A 17,645-nucleotide genomic window follows, 5' to 3' on the forward strand; every position below is an offset into this window, starting at 1 on the left:
ATATTGACAAACTATCATACAGGAAACAAACTACTTTACAAAACACATGAAATTAACTCAGTAAATAAATTATATAGCAAAAGGAAAAAGGGCTTACAGACAAGGGAAGAATATAAGCTTATGGAGATTAAAATTAATTAATTTGAAGAAAGAGAAAACCTCAATCTCAAGCTCAAGCGATGCTATCTTTGCTGTTAGTTCTGAATACTTGATTGAGTACTTTAAAGTAGGATCCAAGTCATCACAGCGGACCAAGAGATTATACCTAGGCCCCCAATTGAATAGAGAGAACCGGCACTCAGGATATCTGCATAGATTTGATTGGTAATAGTGATAAAAACTGAGTATTCAGACATAAAGAGAGTTTGCAGAAAAGCTAAAAAACATAAACCAGAAAAAAGTACACAGGCACTAACCATCAATGGGCGCACAGCATAGAGTTCAGTAAGCAGTGGCTCGATATAAGAATTGATCAAGGATGTGAATACACGATGATTTGATGATTCAAAGAGAAACAAGGCCTTCATATTTTCCATCTGTAATATTGTGAATCAAGTATTAAAGTGTGAGGGAAGAAAGCTCGCATTTGTAAGTACTAAATACAAGAAATTGACCATAAGAAACTTCAAGAATCAAATACAATCTCCAGAACTGAACGTTATATAAGTCAGCAATCAAGACATTCACAATCATAATTGACATACTGCCTAAAAAAAACTGCCAGATTATGATGGATAAATGTGAGAACAAGCAAATGTATGTACCGGGTTAATTAATTCCTGAATAGAACAAAGAGTGGTTTTATGCTAAAATATCTTGAATCTCAAATGACTTTTTGTGGGCGCAAATAATCTGCAAGGACAAGTAAGAAAGAAATGTTAAATTAAAGATTAATAATTAATTTTTCCCAAACAAAAGTGAATACCTGTTGGAAGAGAGAACGCAGCAGAGAGAAACATTCCACCTGAACTAATTAAATTTTCAGAATCTGCCAAATACTGCGACAAGTGAGCTCTAGCTTGAACTTATGCAAGTGATAATCTCTAATGGGGTCCCATTTTTCCTGGTTTAAACAGAAAAGCCAGGATTAAACAACATTTCAGATAAGTTCATTTTACATATAACAACCTCAAGAACTTTCATGATACCCCGAAGTTGATCAAAGTACCAATGAGGAAAGTGCCTAAAATATGAACTTCTCAATGAAAACAACTTGAATAAAAGAATTGCTACATTCATTCCCACTGAAAACAACTACCAGTGGAGAAAAACATCTTATGCTAACATTGGAATCTGAAACCCAATAGTACCAAAAAACAGAAATAACCAAATGACATCTAAGCATGAGTGTTATTGGTGCATATAATTTATAGATAGCTATTTTGTGAAGTCTTAGATTTTAGCAAGTCCTGGTTTTCTAAATGAAACTGGTTCTGGACAAATTATGATGCAATGTCGACATTCATTTGATTGAAAATGAAAATTGAAAATAAGTGATTTCTATCTAGTGAAACTCACAGGATCTCGTCAACCATTGTCAATTTAAGAGGCCAAAAGAGCTTCTGAGGCATTAAAATATTGTACTCTTCATTCTGAGGAAAGGCCTGCATGATGAGTGCACCACAGGTCAGTTTATTAACTAACCAAAGTACATGGTACAAATAATGTATGCAAGATTTAAGAAGTGTATAAGTACCTTGGAAATAATAGGGCAGACTTCCCAGAGAGTTGCATGCCATCTAAACCACATCTCCATAATAAAACTAGAGATTTTTCATTTGCTGCAGTAGAGAAAAGAAGACATCAATCATGAGATACGAGTAATACCCCAATAACTAAATTGTAGAGCAGCCCTTACCTCCTTTGACTGATTCCCAGGCCTCTAGGGTCCATAAATTTTTTGGTGAGGCAAGAAGTCTACCAGAGGCCTTGCAGAATAATCCAATGAGAAGCCCAAAGATGATTTTAATAGCCCAGACAAATCTAACAAAGCCTGTCATACATGTCAAAGTAAGAAATGTTAACAGAAATAATCATCTTAAGATAAACTGACTAAAGATGGAACTTAAGATCATTGGTACACTTCATTAAATTAAAGGAGATCCCATACACTGTGTTGTTCTTCCACATCATCCACAACAATCTTTGTTAAGTGTTTCAGAAGTTCCAAGTCAAGGCAAAGACTGGTCTCATCAACAATAGGTTGTGTCCTTAACCAACAATCAAGCCGGACCTTCATATGCAATATATCAGGTGTAACAGCCAACAAGCAGAACAGAGTGCGGGAAAAGTTTAGTACTCTCCAATTTCACTTTCAACTTCTGCTTTTCAAAATCCCACCTTTCTGAAAGCATCTGAGGACAGAAAGATCACAACAGTTCGATAAAAAGTTCTCATTAGGTTCTAGAGATTAAAATCTGAACAACCTGATGCATTTCCATCTAACTGCTGTGTAGTTTCAGAACCATTATCATCCACTTTGTCGACAATATATGTTGACATGCAAACTCCTTTAAGAAGATAAAAAATACCCCAATCAAAGTAAGGTCTACTAGACAAATGCAATTGTATACAAGAATCTCATCCTTGTTTCAGACAAACACATGAAATGAATTACTGAAGGAGGAAAAGGTAATTATCTTTTGTCGAGTATCATACTTGACATGCAAACTCCTTAGAAGATCAACAATCAAAGTAAGGTATAAATAAATGTTGCATACAGAATAGTTAAGAGACAATGGTTTGCAATGTCTATGACAAGATAGAAGGGTATTAACATTGTCTTATTAAAGTAAATAATAAATAAATTCAAGGCATGCAATGTTGGAGCTGACACATTCTCCATAAATATATTATGAAATAGATGCAATCATGCAGAGAAGAAATCTACCTTGCATTGCAAGAATGCAAGTTCGACATCAGGAAACAATATGCCATCTACCGCAATTTCTGAAATTGATTTCCTTCTATGGAGTTGATGTCAGACAACTGAGACTGTGGAGTAAAAGAATAAAAAATAAAATAAATAAAAATAAGTTAATAGTATAATAAGTTTCAAGACTTCAATTTATACTATAGGTATATAATCATGCCTGGTTCCATGCAAAGCTTGTTAACTCTTGGCCACATTTCTTCACAGAGGTCAGAAATTGGAACTGTTTCTGGTGTAAGTCGGCAGATGAAGGCAAAATTGGATGTCCACCATGCTTCCAAAGCAAGGATTTGCTTGAATTCAAGCATAAGGATGAGCTGTTCTCAAGTTTTCTGATCTCAATCTATATGAAACAAGTTGAATGACAGCTTTACAAAGGAAGAAAATAAAAATAGCAGGAGTGTATGAAAAGTTTACCATAGAATATTCTTTAACTGTTCAGATTCTGCAGGACAAATATCCTTCAGTTTCACTGCATCTTTAACAACAACTGCCAAGAGATCACCCGGCGCTCAATCTGAGGTGGATTGATACTATTCCAGAAGAGCAAGTGGTGTTCAAGGAGATCAGTATATGACCTAAGCATATCAAAACAGGGAGACATGGCAAAAAATCAAGAACTTTCTCCTCCATTCTCCAACGAATTAAGAAGTGGTTCAAAATGCTTAGTTTTGTGACCATGATTGTACTCATTCTCTTTGCTCCATTGTTGAAGGGTATGTCTCAATAAGATTACACACTTGATCAAGTTCCTTAGGAGGATGATGTTGGTTTAACACATATCAGATGAACACACATCAATAGAGTTGACAGAGAGTATAGGGCTGGATATGGACTTGATGTCCAATGCACTTAGAGACAAAATCTCTTCACGCAGTTGAAATATTCTTTTCCATATAGAATGCTTAAGTGCCTCATTCAGTAAATCCGTAAACCAACTGAAAAATGGAAGTGATGGCTGCAACGCAGAACCAAACCGCTCAAACCACCAAATGTAGAGACGATAATCACTGTCAGTAGCCTGTTCCATTACCCAGTCAGCAGCAAAGTAAAACATTTTCTTCTTTTGAGATAAAACCAACTGCAACTCATCTCCAGCATCACAATTTCCAACCATGCAATTCGTCCCTTAGGAAACATATATCTTTGCAATGACATGGCATCCATCATGTGAATCATCTTTGGACCTCCATCAGGAGGAGTTTTTACCTTAGAAACTCTCTTCAAGTTATCAATAAAGGTGGAGGATGCAATTTCAATACCCAATGATTCAAATACATAATATTCTGTCTAACACAAGCATCTTTTGAGTAATAGACAAAATCATTTAATTTCAAAGGGTTTGGCCATCCTCCAGGTAAGCATAGCAAGAATCTTCAGGTGAAGTGAACTTGTATAGTTCAGACATGGACAAATAAGAACTAGCTGCTTCAGAAACAATGTTTTTTCCTTTTTCCTCGCCTAAAGATGAAAGATATGTGTGCTCCCAACTAATCTGGATGCTCCAAACAGTATGGTTTCCATTTGTAATAAGCCGCTGGAACAACTGCACCCAGCGTGAAAGTTCCAGATGAGTAATGCTTATATTACTCTGCGATCCTTTATGCTTAGGGAAACAAGTGAGCTTTGGCCATCATATCGACCAACCTACCCATGGGAATTCCAGAAAGGGAAATAAATCTCTTTATTTCTCTTAGCTCCATCTCATTATGTATTTTAGACCTATCTGGCCTGGCAGCCAATCAGGCTGCATCATATATATTTCTACCCTCTATTTCTCATTGCTCGTGATACCTCGCCATAGCTGGGATTAACAGTTAAAACATTCTGAATTTGGGATGGGGCTGAAGAATCACTGGCTTTCCGTCTACAGTCCCGCATTCATTTATGGTAATAGACCCATACTGTTCAACCAACGAGTTAATCCTATCAAGAACCTGCAAAATGGTGGAATTGAACTAAGAAAGTGGCAGTCCTCTAGAACACAAGAACATGAAATAAAATAGAGTTTGCATACCGTAGGATTGCAGAGGTTTGCATTTTCTAGAACAATCCATTCCCCATTTTCAATAGCCTTGATCAGTGATCCAGTGACCCATTCAAACTTCACAGACTTTTGACTTCTCTGATGATCTTCCAACTTTCTAATCATTCCTAGAAGTGCTGTCCAGATCCTCTGAGACCAAGAAAGAGGCAATGCTTGTTTTCAAGATCAAGCTTCAGATATTCAATAATTTCAATCAATTACCCATAGAATCACTTGAATTGGATTATTGTGCGGGTTGCCAAATAATTTATCTTAGATAAAAAGGCAAGCCACCGGGGTAATATCCTTCCTTTGAATGAAAGCCTCCGGGGAAATGATTCCAGTTGCAAGTTGCAGTATTCGTTCATATACCTTTCCACTCGAGCAACAACAAGATGATAGTGAGTGAGGCATTATATTGCTCAAAGGATCCAAGTATCTCAGATATATCACTTGCAGAAGAAAGATTAAAGTTCATTAAGTACATTTCCAGTCAGCTCGGCTAGTCTTACCAGAGATGTTTTACCAGATGCTGGAGGACCAACTAAAATGCACAACCACTGATGCTTTAGCAGCGGGTAAGCTTCTACGGAATGACGTAAACCAGGCAAAATCTTAAGGTTGCTATTGGATGTCCAGATGACTGAAACTGGTATCTTTCAATGGATACATCTCCGACAATCAAAGAATCGGGACTGAGCTTAACTTTAGGGTGCAGATTAATATATGGCTTCAATCCAAATGTTTGTTCATACAATGTTTATAACCTCCACGATCAGCTGATGTGCGCATTCTTTGTAGGTAAATGGCGCTCAAGAAACTGTAACTTTGACTTCCCAGATGCATCTGAGATGTTCCAGTAATGTCAGAAGCAGCTGAGCAAATAATAAATTTCCAACGACAGATAAAAAGGTACCTTCAATAATTTGGCAAGAACGAATCACATCACGGAGATTAAATTCCCAAGGTGAACCATCTTGACCAAATTTGTGATCCATCATGATCTCTTGATATAACATTTTGTTAAACCTAACCAACTTCAAGAGAAGAGATTTTTTGAGGGATGGAAATAGTGAACTACATATTGAAAGATAATCTTCATCAACCAGCTCATCAACATAGACCTGCATCAGCACCAAGTTAAAGTAACAACTGAGAAACATAAACTTGGCACTGCCGTAGCATTGAAATGAACTTGGCATGCAGCATTTTGGAGTAGAGGAGCATTTAATTCATATTACAAAGTTTTGTCTCCATAATTTTTGCTTATCAATTTAGGAAGTAGTGTTTATTAGTGAAGAAACAAATTATGTCTTGGATAATACATGGGGAGTTGTACAGGGTGGTTTCATTTAGTAGTGCTGCTGTTATTTGGGATTTGGATAATAACAGTTCTTTAAGTACAGTAGTACAGTATTGGTATATGAAATCACAGGATTGAGAAGGAAAAATATGTAGAACTGAATAAAATATGATGCCCCATTTTAAAATAGTACTATGATAAAACTGAAAAAAAACAGAAGATGGATGAGACAAAACCTTCCACATGCATTACAAGTACAAGGTTCACATATATCAAGAGAGGTTTAGTGAAAGAGTGCATGCTGTACCTTAGTAAACCTGTTTAGGAAAGACTTTGGAAGTCCTTTCCGGCCACCACCTTGATAGGAAGGGTTTTGACATGCAAAAACTCTGAAAGATGACGGACACTTGAAAGAACGACCCAGCTCAGGAATAAAAACTTCGCCCGATGGTCCAAAATTGCATTCAAACCCTGACGTCATCACTAATAATGATTAACTCCACAACTAGATCCAGTAATAGTGAAGATCTTACATAAAAAAGCATTATCCAGAGTACCGAGATTAAGTTCATCCAGACAGACCCATGATCCATTCTTCAGAGCCTGAAATAACAGTTAGTGAAATTTTAATACTTTTAGTAAGAAAAAAAGTTCTACAAAAACAGAAAATACATCAGCACATGACTTTTCAGCAATATGTTACTATGAAAGAAAATAATGAAGAAAGAGGTCATCCCACCTGAAGCAGGATACCATCGGACCAGGCAAACTGCATTCCTTCATCACTTTCAATAGGCAAATCTGACCCCAATAAATCCATGATGTCAGTCTGCAGCAACATAATCTAGTTAACATTGCTCAACCTCAAAGTTCCACGTAGAATGAAACTAACAAACACAAAACAAACATATCTGTGGAAATTGTTTTTTTATACAAGTTAATTCTGCTGACCTGCTCAGATAGATTAATTCGAACAACAGTGTGCCCAGAGAACCTGCCGAGAGCAGCAACTAAACTTGTTTTCCCAACACCTGGGCTTCCTTCCAAAAGGACTAACAAACATGAAAACATCAAACATTAGAAACCTCACTATGCATTGATTAATATTAAAAGTTTGTTAGGATATTTGCACAAATATGAAATCAAAAACCAGTATATATCAGAAACAAACATACGACCAGAATATACGTAAACACATAACTCAGGCACGAAAACATGTGAAAACGAAATTTACCAGGCTTGTTAAGCTGCATAGCACGCAGCACTCTCATAGTATTCTTCTGTGTGGTTGGGGCCAAAAATTGAAAACCCTCTGCAGTAACACAATCGCTACCTGAACAAGATGAGCAAGCTTAAGCCCTAAAGTAGAAGGTGTGAGGAATGACACAAAGATAACTAAAACTATATAAAATACAATAGTCCAACATCAAACATAGTGACACGTCTGAATCCTACCTCTTTAAAGATACATGTGTTAATTAATACAGAGTAGTAATTACTACACTTTTCCTTTCACAGGAGATCATTGAATGAACAAGGAGTTACAATTAAATGACCTGGCTAGCATGCAGTATAAAAACTACAAAGTACGTGTGAGAGTGCTGTGCTGGTCTAGTCTAGTGACTAATGTCAGAGGCCAAAGGTTCTAGGTTCAGGTTCGAGTCCACAGTCAATCTCTTACACAGTTGAAGTTAATCATTTGATATATATCATGTCACTATCTTACATGTCATCATTTCAAGTTAACCACTAAGCTGCCAGCAATATATAGACAACAAAAATTCAAGGCAAATCACTGGATCAACAACTTCAATGTCCCACTCCAGAGGAAGAGGCCCCGTAGTTTGAACTACCATCTGTTTGAAACCATTCTATAAATGTTGAAGGTTGTCATACAACTCATACTAATGTCGAAGGTTGTCATACGACTCATACTTCCATTCAATCTTGGAGATAACAATAAATATGTAGTATGCAATTACACAAGTCCTATACCTTTCTCGATGTAGAAAGGATGAATGCCAAAGAGATTGTCACACTCCATGTTATCAGCAGGAGTAAGAATAGCTGAGCTTTTAGGATCGGCCCAACCGTAAGACTCCAATCCATCAAGACCTGAGGGATCAAAGCTTGTTGCAATCTCCTGTATCAGGGAAACACGTTCATTTTTTTAAGTCATTGAGTAATACAGATATATCTAACATTCTACGACTAAATAACACATTAATGTCAACGAATAAATAGCATACATCTTACTACCATCTAAAAGTAGGACTACTCAGCATTTGAGTTTCTCTAGCAGGATAGCAAGTGTATGTAATTTCTTGCACCCCGTCACCAAAATATTTCAGGTCAGATAAATAAAGTTCACCTTGAGTTTCTCCAGCAGGAAAGCAAGGCATCTCACCCTCAACTCTGCAGCTTCGACTTTTGATATATTTGAACCTGAATAGCATATAGAGTAATAGAGGTAAGAAAAAGTTGATTCAAGGATTTAAAAGCAATTATGAACAGAAATATATAATCCTTAGTCACTAAACAGTGCCTATAGAGCACACGGTAACTGGGAGAGAAAAGAACATAAGGTTCCTATTTGCTTTACACGACATGTGGGAAAACCCTATATACCTAGGTCAAGAGCTAGGTTCACAATAGCTATAGAAATTAAAATACAAGAACAAGACTAAGTAGAATGAAATTGTAGATATCAAGACTACAGTCAAGAATTAATCTCAAGAAGCATCCAAACCCTGTCAAGTCACATGTCCACAAACTAATAACATACCCAAGCTAAGCCCATCCAGTAAACGAGGAATGCCCCTGTATCAATGCAGACTCAGCTGTTAAATTTCTTGCTGACACATTAATAAATGATACCCAAGATAACAGATCCCTCACAGTAAGAATTCTTCCTGTCTGCAAAAGGTTGAACCACTGCAAAGCAGGATACATAAGACAGAAAGTGAAACACAGGATCCAGTATGCACAACAAAGAAACATATTTCCAAACCTAAAAACACCTGCAATTTAAAAGGGAACAAACACAAAATACTGAAGAATGTAAGAGTTATAACTGCTTCAGAAGTTTGACATGGTTTTAATAGATAAAAGGAGACTGTATTTAATTTGAGATTTATAGAGTGCATGATATGAATATAATCGAACAATTAATCAGGAACTACACAGGAAGGGAAAAGGAATCATTTACATGTATGATATGTGGATACAGCAAAAATCTTCCTACTCTTCAATAAATTGCAATGAGCCATGTCCTAATGGATGAAAAAAAGTATGAAATGAAATCAACATACCTCCCAAAAGCTTAGCATGACATCCACAATATGAGGAAGTTTTGGATCCAAAGTCTGTATTTCAAAGCAAGTTAGTAAGGCATTAAATACTGCCTGAATAATATTTAATCACCTATTAGTTCTAAAGATAAGCTTACCTCTCACTAGCAATACTTTTAAGTTCATCAATATCAGTAACAGAAGGAACCCATATTTCCGTGAATCGATTTCGAAGAGCAGGTGACAGTTCTTTCTTTCCATAGTCTCCACCAGGATTCATTGTAGCCAGAAGAAAGAAATTCTCATGAGCAACTATGTTCTCAAGATCAGAGCCTCCTTTCTCAGCCAAGTACTACAGATATTAGCAAAATCAACAAGGAGTCAATACACAACATTAGAAACAAACTCCTTCCATCCAAAATTATAACCACATTTGCCTTTTCACACATATTTTGAGAAATCTTTAAATTTCTTTAACAAAGTAGAATTTTTTTTTTTATTTTTTTTTAAAAAAACATCCTTATTTACTAATTAAAAAATAAAATACTGTCGATTACAAATTCAAACAACTATAAGTAGGAGCACATTAAGGAAAACAAATTTTAATGCACATCTAATGGAGAAAATTGTGTAGATTTCATGACAGAAAAGGGATATGAAGTACTATATAGAACAGGGAGAGGACAATATTTAACCATGAAAATAATAGCACTAGTCATAGGCAGATCCAAGACCAAACATAGGGCTTGTTCATCCAAAGCTTTTGAATTGTGCATGACAATAACAACTCTTATCATTCAAGCAAATTACAGTACTCTTAACAATGCATGTCCAGTTTGAAAACAAAAAATATATATAAATTAAAATAACAACATACTATAAATTCCTTACCAATTTCCTTTCTGGTTCCAGGACGCTGTTTAATCTTTCAAGAACACTATCGTCAGCCAAAGAAATCTCATCAACAAGAAACAAGTCGCCACTCTTCATTGCTTCAACAAGTAGGGCCATCTTGCCATGTAAAAATTGTTCGCCACTTCTCTAGAAGCTGGCACATTTCCTCCTTAATAATTTCTATTTCTTTAAGTTCATCCACACTGATTTCATGATTCAACACAAAAAGCTCTTTGTAACTTCTGATGATTCGAGAGAGCAATTGAGAGTCTGAGCAGCCTGGTTGATACCAAGAAATTTTCTGCAGTAAATGAAATCTATTAAAAAGATGATGACATCAAAGATGACAAACAAGTAGGAAACTAAGAGATCAACATACAGCATCTCCATGAAAATTTATAAAAGCCTTCGAATGGACAAGCTTCTCACAAATATTCTGAAAGTCCAAGCTAATTTTTGATCTCTCACGCACAGGATAAAAACCCTGGTCAAAGTAAAACCAAAATATCAACAAATTGTATATAATTGTAACTTCAGGACTGAAAAGTGACAGATAGGCCATGCCAGAAAGGGCAACTAATCAAACATATAAAAAACTAATGAAGTGAAAAGGACATACCCCAGAAAATCAGATGTCTCTGTGTACTGATGGCAATTCAGAATATGTAACTTGGACACGCTTCATGATACTGAGCAACTGACAGAGAGTTGTTTTCCTCCACCAGTTTCACCCACAAGGAGGACAGGCTGACGCATCTGATAACACCGCTCAACCAGAAAATACATTCTCCATAGACTCTTTGTCCAAATAATTCTGGTAAATGAAAAGGTAAGAGAACATAAGACTCAAGTATAGGGAAAGAGAGCACAATCAGTAACCTCATAGATACTTACTTTCCAATATTTTCAGCATTTTCATAGTGATTGGACTGCAAAAAATCTCGCAACCTCTGCCTGCCTGGAATAGAAATATATGAGCATATTTAGATCTAATGAATGTCCATGTACATCATAACCACAACATTTTTACCTACATGAAACACTCAAACCAATTCACTTTCTAATTTCTACAACATTTAAAAAAATCCACTATCGTAATATTTCTCTAATCACATTTCAAATCCAAGGTGGACCAAAACTCACCCACCACCTAAAACATAAATACTCATCTAAATCATTCTAGACATTTGCATAATAGCATTGAATGGGGATTTACTGATAAGGCTTTGTCAAGAAGCAAGAATACTTTCAGATGTAAGATACACGGATTCAGACTAAAGCAAAAAGTACCTGCTTGTATAATTCTCCATCAGAAAATTTGACCTTTAACTCCTTTTCCAAAACTTCTTTAACAACGTTTTTTTCAGAATATCACGCAGCCTTTCAGCCATTAAGTAGTAACCATCATAAGCTAGATCCTCATAAGATCTTATATATGCAACATAACGATCAGCCCATCGGAACATGTCACGTGGAGTGATAAATCCATGTTTTCCAGCAAAAACGTTGCTACTCTGCCTGTGATATGCAACTCCTTCATCACATCAACCATTTTTTCGCATAGCTAGGAGGAATTTTGCACCTATCTCAGAATTGATCAACTCATCTTGTGGTATTTCATCAACATGAATCTCCACAAAACGATTGCGAAATGCTCTAGAAGCATTTGCGACCCGCATAGACACCTGGTGGATTTTGAGTTGCAAACAACATAAAATCTGGATGAGCACGAATTGTTTCTTGGAGCTCAGGACGAAAAGTTCCTATTATCATCTAGCAACCGATTCAGAGCCTCAAGGACATCGAGGGAGCCAAGTTAAGCTCATCGAGAACAATCCACTGGCCTTACGACAGCTTTCACCAGGACACCTTCATGGAAGGCAGCTTTCCACTTGCATCAGTTATATAAGATCCAAGATATTCTTGAAGATCAGTGTGTTCATGATTATTAATTCTACAAATTCATGACCAGTAATTGCAGCCAGATAGCAAACCAGGCTAGTCTTCCCACTAGATGTGGGTCCCTGCAACAAAACAGGATATCTTCCAATAAAAATAGCTCATGCAAGATTCTTAAGGTGCTCCAAAACACTTTCTGCCAGAACATAGCGCTTCAATACATCATTATCTTTTGAGGGAGTTTTGACCGCCAAGTATTCAGTGATAAGGAAGTGGCTGAAGTGATCGACCTCCTAATAGATATTTGCAGATTAAAGGTTCATTAATAATGCACTTGGGTCATCCAATGAATTCATAAAGAACATACAGAATCCATCATAAATAGATTTTTCCAATCCAAATTTTCTTTTAGCCTTTTTATGAATTCCAGTGCCCGGTATAAGAGCGTAAGCTGTAATGAGGCTTCTGATTAGCCCCATCCTGTAGCCTTTCCTCAGATTTCTTTGCTGCTTTGTAAAATTCCATGAATTGACTTACTAGTTTTCTATATGACGGGTCATCATCAATAAACTGATTAATAAACATAACCAAGTCTTCATCATCTAATACATCGTCACAAAATATTCCGTAAATCTGCTCCTCAGAGAAACTGCCAATTCCTTTTACCAGCATCAGTAGCAGGGTTCATGCAGCAAACATTCGGAATTTGGGATGCCGGTCAATATATCCTTATCTCCTCTTTCAGACAAGCATACAGATCCTTCCTCGTTTTCAAGGACCCCAGTAACTCGCTGCAAGATCTCTGGAGGGCCAAATTTACTTCATCCAGCAATACCCATTCACCATTTGTCATGGCTTTAATGAAAGCTCCTTCCACAAAGAAAAACCATTCCATCGATGCACTAACCTGTGCATGAGCTCTTTCAAGGTTTGCTGAAAATATTTCCCAAGCTTCCAGTGTTTTTTATCTAAAGGTCTCTTACGCTTCATACCCGGACTGGGTTCACTAAATTTAGATATTTGCTGAGGCATATCTGGAAACCACTTAGCAACATTTTCCAGTTCTTTTTGTCTACAAACTTCTTCATACAGCTAAGATAATTGTCATTATCCTAAAAGGAAACAGAAGTAAGTTAATCTTCAAGCAGAATGGAGAAAGAAGCACAGTACATTCTGGTGAATGATACCTTCAAAGGAAAGGACTTAGGGAACAGATCCACAAACTCGTGATATAGAGGAATACAAACAAGCCCTGCATCCACGGGTTTGAACCTCCTAGCAGGTCAGCAACATCACTCTGCTGACTTAAATTCTGTAGGAGACAACAAAAACAATGGCCAATGTCACTGATATGATCCAAATAAGACTAATAAATCAGCACTATATGGTTTCTAAACTCAACATACCAAAACTGTAAGTTTCTGACCAAGCCTTGTGGCAAGTGTCGAACAAGGGTAGTTTTCCCAGTGCCTGTTTCACCAACCAATAGTACAGGCTCATTAAACTTACAAGAGCAAGCAATTCTCTCAAGTGCATGTACTGAGCTACGGAGCTCAACAAACGTCTTCTTATTCTCATTCGGCTGCATGAACAGAATGGTAGCCTTGTTAATAAATTGTTTTGAAGTTCCTTCACAATAACATAAACCAAAAATACAATGTGGTCACTCACGGCAATTTCAGCACGTTCAAGGTTACATCGCCCAATCCGGAACTCAGATTTCGATTCCTGAGCATAGTACAAAACAATGGTAAAACTGTGTACAACAATACATGGACACAACCCATCAATGGTCAAATAAAATCACATCAATTAGCAGTACCTGAATTACAGGCTTGTTAATAGGATACAAAGTCTCAGGCCCTACAACACCCCAAAAACTAGCAATCTCTCTCATGATGGCCAACCGATTTGAGGCCGATGTAGAGAATGATGCAAAAACATCTATTGCCTGAAAAGTAAAGACCTAGATTACAGTCCAGTGTTTACCAAAACCCACCCATGCAGAGAAATTATAAAATTATCATGATGTGGTTAACCTCTTCACAGATGTTTTTGCATGCATAAGAGGTGAGTGTTCCATGTCCAGAGCAGGAGTCCAAACGTGCAACTCTTTTGCAGAACTTAAGAAGATCCCTTCATAGTGAGAAAAGACTTAGTTAATTCATTTGCTGAAAAACCATACAAGGAGTACATGCATGTCTACAATCTTCTGCTACCTCAGAGTGAACCTCCCATAAGAACTTGAAGATGACATTAATCCTAATTGGAAATTTGTAAACTCGTTTACCCTTTCAAAGGTTTCTGCAATAATCATCAAAAAATAACAGTAAATAGCACTGTCATAAGGAGCACAAGTTATTCTTGAATATGAAACATTCAGCAGACCTATGAGTTTTAGGGCAAGATACTCCAATTTTGGGTACCACTGTAAGATAATATCTATGAGATCCTGCTTACTGGGTGGCGCGATCATTATTTTCCTCCAGACAGCACCAAGTGAATTCCGACCTATTACCATAATAAAAGACATAGGGCACCACATCAATACAAGAAGGAGATAACAATTACATTATCATTTTCCTTTTTGCATTACGGGAAATACAAAATCTTGTTCTATTTCTAAGAAATACTATGACTAGGATCTGACTTGAGAAACCAATATCACCACAGATGCAATAAAATGAAATCAAGGAAGATCGGCCATCATTTATCACAAATCAAGTAGAAGAACAAGATAAAAACATCAAATGTAAAGCAACACTGACCTTCACTAAAAGCGAGATGCATCTTGATTTGAGCTTGTCACGGTGGAAAATAACCGGAAACTTTGGTTTACCCTTACTGCCTGAATAGTGCATAATAATGTAGTAACTATCATACTAATGTAAAGCTTTTCTAGACTGCCTCAATCACAACGATAAACATAAAGGTAATATATAGATATACCTCTCCATGGCCAGTTGAGAATGTAATTGCACCTTCCAACAAAGGCAACAAGATCGATATAATGTCAGAAGGTGCTTTATCAATATCTTCAAAGATAACCCAAAATCCATTCAGGACCGCCTGTCAGAATGAGTACGCAATATATTAAAACAAGACCGCTCAGGCTGACAGTAAGTTGAACTTAAATATTAGCTTCAAACCTGAGTAAGAGAACCAGGTTGCCATCTGAATTCACCAGGTTTCTCTGTGCAGACATATGTCCCAAGGAGTGTTTTCCCATCAACCTGCTCGTCCATATGAATGGACAAAACTGTGTAGTTTGAACAGAAATATTAAAAAATCAGAAAAACATTCTACATAGACCAAATAATGTAGAATTTCATTGAATATAAAGACCGAAAGAATTAAGCTACCCACCTTTACTGTCATAATCATGGGCTAACTTGAAATAAGTGCAGTTTTCCCACCACCAGCAGGACCATAAAGAAGAACAGGCCACCTCTGACTAACAGCTAAAGAGACCATCTCAAAACCTTTTTCAAAGCAGATGTCAAGACAAAGGGCAGTCCTAGGACTTCTGTATAAAATAAAGATTCAGCAACTCAGTAGTTATGTATAGTACATTTGGCAAGAGCAGACACAGAAATTTAGGAATGGACAACCTAAATCATGCAGGAACATTGGAAAATATACCAAAAACTATTAGTATATTGTAATTAATAGGGAAAGATCATCAAAACACAAACCAAAGAAAAAACAAAAAATGAAACCACACTTTACTAATAGAAATCTACCTTGTACTATGCATGCTAAAATGATTAAGGGCACAATCTTATCAGTCATTAAGAGCATGAGTTGTCTTTCTTCCAACTGTCCCCATCATCAGCGAGTTTCGAGATGCCAACCCCCTTTCTCCAAAGATACATCCATACAAAATTCTTGCCAACTGCAATACAGTACAACCATGAAGCCTAAGTAACTAAATACTCCCTCCGTCCCAAAAAGTTAGTTATTCCTTATCAGTCCCAACAAAGTTGAGTCATTTCATTTTTAACATGACAAAACATCTAATCGCTCTACTTTATTCCATCATTTGTTTTACTCTTATCTTATATTACTTTTTCATCTCTCGCTTTTATTTAATATATTCCATTTCTCTTAAAGTTTTGTCTCAACTTTTTGGGACGGAGTCTAACTGCTAACGTTCTAAGTAACATCCCTGAAGTTAGTCGATTATAACATTATACAAATAATTAGTAGTCAGATCCTAGTTACAGTATTCATAGATTATAACTAAGTCAGATCATGATTTCAGAAGATATGTTGTTAATGTGGGGTCTTTTTTGGGAGGGCATAGATCAAATCAGCTAGTATTTTGCTTTTTGATTCATTCGGAAAAAAGATTACTATAAAAACTAAAAGGTTGAAGGCTTTTGAACTAGTAACTGAACCTGGAATTTGAACAATGAAAGATATCTGTTGCATGAAAATAGTTTGTTTTTAGTAGATATAGTAGAATAGTAGATAGTAGATATGTTGTTTAGTGTATGGTGGTTTTTTGGTGGGGGTGGGGTGGGGGTTAGCATAGATCAAACTGCGACAGAAGTAAAAAAAAATTTACCGCATATAACTCTTAAAAGCTTCTTCAGATTCAGTATTAAGGTTTGCAGATGCCTTAAAACTTAATCTCAAAGCTCTCGACAAAATGCCAGCACTGCACCATCTCATGTCAAACAAAATAGTCCTCAACGTTGCATCGTTAACCATGGTGAGGTCTGCGGACTGCTGTACAATGTCCAAAAAACAGGACCAATCCCATAACGTAGTGAAGACAGCTGGCTCCAATGTAAGGAAACGATATGATACTCGGACAACCTTTAACAACTGCCTGGCTTCCTGAAAACCAGAGGGAGCTTTAAAAAATGTTGGGCCAAAGGCCTTATGTTTGTGTAAAACAATACTTGAGCTACAAATTACCCCAGCTAGTGCCTTGGAAACTGATGTGCATTGAACGATTCTTTCAAATGGAGCAGGAGCAACTTTAAAATAATTTAAAATGGACCTGCGTCAAGGAACGATATTACTTCAAAAAATAAAATCCCGGTCGAGAAGGAATGTATAAAGGGTTAGGATTATAAAAGGAATGCAAAGATCACAAGAGAGTAAAGTAAATGCCCTGTAACTGCAACATAACTAAAAAGTAGCATTAGATCATTCTGCAGTTCACTCGCAACAATAAGATGTTATATTTCGCCAAAACTATACAATTTTCAAAATCGTGCTTTTATCAGTATTCTAGTTCCCGATCATCATAGAAAAACAGCCCAGTCTGCACGAGTTAATCCAACATCT

The 17,645-nt window shown here is 36.6% G+C and overlaps 1 pseudogene; it reads right to left on the reverse strand.

Moving 5' to 3' along the window:
* Positions 1-17,645, reverse strand: part of LOC125198848 — a 29,533-nt pseudogene that overhangs the window by 10,983 nt on the left and 905 nt on the right.

Source organism: Salvia hispanica, unplaced genomic scaffold, assembly GCF_023119035.1.
Source record: "Salvia hispanica cultivar TCC Black 2014 unplaced genomic scaffold, UniMelb_Shisp_WGS_1.0 HiC_scaffold_30, whole genome shotgun sequence".
In the NCBI taxonomy this organism is placed as follows: domain Eukaryota; kingdom Viridiplantae; phylum Streptophyta; class Magnoliopsida; order Lamiales; family Lamiaceae; genus Salvia; species Salvia hispanica.